The following is a 6,161-nucleotide window of genomic DNA, read 5'->3' as shown; positions in this document are numbered from 1 at the left end:
GCACTGTAAATTTCACTTTGATTAAAATTTTACTTGCAAGGTGTTATAGCAATAGTCTTATTTCAAACATTAATTAGCCTTTTTTCATCTAATATTGTCGAGTCGACTTTGATTGTAAAAAAACAAAAAAACTTTCAAGGATTCACCTGGAATGTTTATTTATCTAACCATCTAGATGCATTTTTGAAATATTTCGTTGAGTTTTTTTTATGTCAAGTGCTAGTGGTATCTATGTCCGACAATGAGTTCTATTTTTCCTTCAACTAGCTAATCACTCTCCACTCAAGATAGAGGGTTGCCATTTATGCGATACCCAAACCCAATATTGATTCAGGGCCTTACTCCCTATTAGAGTTGTGAAATCGTCGTCTAGCCATTAGTCGGTGAGATGCCTTCTTTAATCACGGGAGTTATGGATGTAGGTTCTTCCTTCATAAGTCGAAGTATGCTCAACCCAAGGATCTTTTTAAAAATGGCTGAAAAAGTTATTCAATATAAAACTACAAGGATGTAGTAAAATGGTAAATGTATATAGAAGAGAAAATAACTACTATGTATCAACATGTACATAAAGGATGGTGGAAAAGGAACGAAGTTTGAGACACTTTCACCTTCCTTTAACAAAAGGAAAAAAATAATAGGTAGGCTAAATGTCCCATCCTCGTGCACACATGGGAGTCATGAATGAAAGATATATATAAAAAGAAAGATTAAAAGGAAAAGGGATAGGATAAAAGAATAGACAAAGAGTATAGTGCAGGTGTTGAATTTTAAAAAATCTTAGAGCGCCTCCGCAAAGCGTACCTCCTCTAGCTACCACCTCCTCTCAATACCGCACAACCATCTCGAAGCCTCCCATCACTCAAGAATTTGAGTCAAAAACCAATGATTGACCATCTCTCCTTTATCGCATTATGTGTTGAGAGAAGAGCAGAGGGCGATTTATAAAAGCTTAAAGGAATCTATAAGCTCACCTCATCTGCTATTCAAATTAAAATTCCAACAAATTTAAAATTCTGACACAATTAACGTACATGGATTAAAAGAAGTTTTGACACCAAACAAAGTAGCATTTGAGAGTCTAGATGTCAAAATTCGGTGTCAGAACAACCAAATGCCCAACTTTTGGTTTCTCTAAAATGCCAGGGTTGTTCTGTGCGATTGTGGATAATTCAAGAGCACCAAAATTTAAAATTTTAATCCAATATCAGATGCCAAATAGTTAGCACCGGAACCTTTAGATACCTAACTTCTAGCATTTGATAACTAGATTGTTGTTATATTGTTTTGCACAAGATTGTGGATGTTTTCAAGAATGTCAAAACTTGAAATTTGATATTGATGCTAATGATGTGGCACACTGAAGCTTTTAGACTCCAGAAACATGGCATCAAAATTGCATAATCAGGAAATCATAATCTTTTATTTAGAGGGTTCAGATTTTGGCATTTGAGGATTCTAATATTAAAACTCGAGGTGTCCAAATATTTAGGATGGGCAAAATAAGAGGAGAGCACAAAGTGCATGTTTTGGATATGATTATGCTTTAGGGATGTAGTACTATGGAGTTTAAGGGTATTTCATTATATGATACTTCCAAATGGCATGCAAGAGGCCGGAAGTGGGTGCTTGCAATGATGTATTCCCATTGACTATAGGTCTTAATCATGAAAATAATATCAATATATATTTTTTATTTTCCAAAGGGTTTATATGTTTTTTGAACATTTTAAAAAATAGGTTTTGTATTGAATTTAGATACTTCTAAACATGAATTGTTCGTACCCCTTATCCATCATTTCATCTTTTTGGGTCAAGTTGTTTTGTCCCTCTTGTAATTGTTTTGTCAAGTTCATATTTCTTGAATCCGTGGTATAACAATTTAAGCACATCAAAGTAATATTAAATACAATATATTTTTTATTTTATATTTTCTTAAAAAAATATGACTTGTTGTTGATTTACTAATTGCCATGTCTTTAATAGGGCTAACAAACTAGAGAATTATTCGCAAGCTAACTCATATATTGCTTGAGTTTGGCTCAAAATTACATGATTTAGTTTAAGGTTGACTCAATTATAGAATGATCTAACTTTAAGCTAGGACTAGCTCTCTATCAAGCATGGGATGTGTTAATAAACATATTTGAAAATTACTAAGTTTTTTAGTTTACAATATTTCTCTTGGCTTTAGTTTTAAAAAAATAAAATAATATCATTAGATTTTGTTATCAATTATCTTGTTATGAATTTGTTCTTGGTGAACAATGTAACATGATGTTTTTCATTTGATGTTGACTATTAAGCTCGATAATATTTATGTTTGAATAATAAGTATTTCCTTTTCAATAATGATGATAATACATTTTTTTAAAAAACTTAAAATGGTTTATGTATAGGGCATTACTTTCTGAAAGTAGATTTTAAATTGGATCTCTTCGAAGATAATCTTCCATATCAAACAAGTTTAGTCGAATACTAAAATTATGAGATTTGTTCATATCACAATTTAATTTTATATTTGTTTCTATTTTTATTTAAATTTATTTTTTGCATGATAAATTAATTAGTAACTCCTAATGCTTTGTTGCATGGTCCTCTTTTACTTTACGCGCTAAGTGCGATATGTGTACTAATGTAATGAAAATTTTTCTTATAATGACTTGCATAAGAGAATATATTTGTAGGATTAGTAATACAATAACATGGCTCTTGGAATTTTTGGCTTGTATGTTATAATATAATGGACTTTATAATAAATTCTTTATATTTTAAAATAATATTTATAAATTTATATATATTTAAATAAAATAGTTTATTTCTAAAGATATATTTGGAAATCAGAAAAGAGTAAAATACATAAAACAAGAATGATACCATGAGATGCAGGGGAAGATAATGAAAATTGAAATATAATTTGATGATAATAGAAGAATAAAAATAATCTAAAAATTAAAAATATTATAAATAAAAATATTTAATAATGTTATTCCCAACATCTCACTAATAAAAAGATCAACAATAATGGAAAAGAAAGATTGCTAATATAATAGGTGAATGTTCATAACAGGATAGAAAACATGTATGCTTATATTGAGACATCCGATCCTTATTAATTTGATGCAGGAGATTTCAATTTCTTCTCTTTTAAACTTAAGCAGTTGTTTTGTTTTGCTCGAAATGTTCATGTTATGATTGTTTAACTTACAAAAAAAATAGATAAGAAAAATTAGCAATATGTATAGGATTTAAATAAATAAGTAGAAAAATAGTATATATATATATTTTAATTTTGATTGCCGTGATGGTAAATATTCGAGTGCAAAGAATAGTAAATAAGCAATGATTTTTCGTGTGTGAAAAATATCAAGTAGATTTGAAGGATTTTGAAGAGTCATATTTCAAAATATATACTGAGATTCGAGGGATGATATATTCCTTACCCCAACCTGCAACATGGTCGTTAAGCCTGGCCACCCTACATCGATCGCACTCCATCCTCGTTCCCTAACTCCGATCTTAGGTCTTCATCTCTTCTAGCCTCACTGACCGCATCCTCTTCCTCTCGCATCTTTTTGGCCTCAACCCCTACTTTATACCTAGGGGTGCAAATGGGTCGGGTCGGGTCGGGTCCTAGGTGACCCCGATCCGACCCGGTTTTTTGTTCGGGTCCCAATTTTGGACCCGGACCCGACCCGGTTGAAGATCGGGTTGGGTCGGGTCGGGTCCGAGTCGGGTTCGGGTCGGGTTCGGGTCTGATTCGGGTCGGGTTCGGGTCCGATCGGGTCTAATTTTTTTGTGCTTTTGGGAAAAAATTTGGGCAAATCTAATTTGGTCATATCATAATTATGAGGTGCTGGGTGACCCATGACTTGAAAGACTTGCAATTGAGCTCCAGTCAGAACAGATGACCCATGACTTACTAACTAAGTCGGTCTACAAGCCAAATTTCATATCACACTATTTTTTATCTGTATGACTGATTGGACGGAACTCGGTGTCTCCCAGCTCCCCTCTCACGAGGACAAAAAAAATCCTAGACCTTCTTCCAAAATCCAATTCCATTACAGAAAACTGGCACATGACCCATATTCAGTTGCAGTGTTCCCTCACTTTCTCCCTTCAAAGTTCAAAAGTTAAAAGAAACAAAAACCAAAAAACAGAAGGAAAAAAAAAAAAAGGCAGCTACCGAGACACCAGAGGTCTCAACAGTGTAATAGATCGAGAGAGAATCCTGACGGGCCGACGTTCCTTTGGATTCTGTGAACCTATGCTTGTTGCTAACTTGCTATCCTCCCACACTGACCAACAGTACCACAACCCACGCCAAAAAAAAAAGAAAAAGAAAAAGAAAAGACTTTCTTTTGCTTTTCCTCTCTCTCTCTTTTCGGGTCCATTCGGGTCGGGTCGGGTCCGTTTGGTAAACCCAGACCGGATCCAGAAAATGATTCGGGTCCAATTTTAGGACCTGACTCGGACCCGCGGGTCTTAAAATTCGGGTCGGGTCGGGTCTACGCGGGTCGGGTCGGATCGGGTCACGGGTCGACCCGACCCATTTGCAGCCTTATTTATACCCGCCAAAATTCCAATAATCCCACTACCCTTAACCCTAATCCCTCTTCTTCTCATCACCCCTCCTGGTCCCCAATAGAAGTTGATATTTAAACAAAAAAACAATATATAAAAATATTAAAAATAATCAAAGAAAAATTCTTACTCCTTGCTAAAGGATTTTCTTATGTTTGAAGAGTCCAAATAAAATTCTAACTCCATGGACATCTTTTTGTAATTTTTTTAATGTAGTATTTTTATGTTTTCTTTTTTTCCTAGTTTTTTCAATGAATTTCTTTCAATTTTTGGCTATGTATGTCTTTTTTTAATCTCTCTTCCTTCTTAATGGATTTTCTTAAGTTTGAAGAGTCTAGACAAAATTCTAACTCCTTGGATACTTATTTTTTGAAAATATTTTTGTTTTCCATAGATTCTTCCTATTTCCCTTATCTTTTGCAAATATTTTTATTTCTTTGAATTTTGAAGAGGGCTCTAACTTTTTCTCTCCTTTCTATTTAATAGGCATAGAAATAGAGATTTAAACCTATAAAAAACAACACACATGTTTTTTTTTTAAAAAAATCTAGTTAGAACTAAAGAGTGCATAACACTTGAATGCAGCTTCAAAATCTTGGAATGATAGCTAATGCAATAAACTAAAAATAATAACTCATAATCGATAACGTTGAGAACTAAGAAAATCAATTGTAAAAGATCTAAATCATCTAATTATACAATTAATGCCATATGTCCCATAGGGCTTAGGAATCAAATTTAAAAACCATATTACCACAGATGGTGAATGGAATCTTTAAGAATCAAATATCTAATTCAAAACTACAATGACATTAATAAATTAGCAGAGAAAAAGGCTAAAAAACAAATACAATGAATACTAAAGCCCTCAAAGACAAACCCAAATACCAATGAAAAATCTAAGTTAACCATAATCAGGACTTCCTATGGGACAGATAGCCAAATCTTATAATTTCAATATTCTATCGCCTAAAGTACATGAAAAAAATAGAAATGAAGGAATAGTAAGCCATTGTAACATATATAAGTGCACTTAAATAATATAATTAGAAATTAGAGCAAACTATCCAACTTTTCCAGAATTAGAACAATGATGCAAAAATTTAGAAACAATTTTGCAATGATGGAGACATAAAGAGAAATTAGAAAAAAGCTACCTAAAATCTATCACCTATAATTTTTATGAAATTAAAAGAAGAAAAATCCAACTACTAGTACTTATCTCTAGTTAAACTCCAAATCCAAAACTAATAAAAACCCGATAGAATATTTTTGAAACACACCCTATAATTAAGTACCAATACTCATTTTTTGCTAAACCTTTAATTTTAATTAAATTTTTTATTAGATTCTATTTTATTGGTGAGATATGGGTTTTTTTTTGCTCTTTTCCTTCTTAACATATTTTTTTTTTAAGTTTGAAGAGTCCCAATAAAATTTTAATCCTTTAGCTTGAATTTTTTTAATATATTAAATTTATTTAAATACTCTTTATTTTTTTTGGGAGTCTACTTATTTTTTTTTCAGTTTTTTTACTAATTTCTTTCACTTTTTTTTGATGATGTATGCATTTC

The sequence above is a fragment of the Phoenix dactylifera genome, chromosome 1 (genome assembly GCF_051530095.1).
Source record: "Phoenix dactylifera cultivar Ajwa chromosome 1, Ajwa_hap1_PhDact_Kaust_v1.1, whole genome shotgun sequence".
Classification (NCBI taxonomy): Eukaryota; Viridiplantae; Streptophyta; class Magnoliopsida; order Arecales; family Arecaceae; genus Phoenix; species Phoenix dactylifera.
This window is presented reverse-complemented; position numbering follows the sequence as displayed.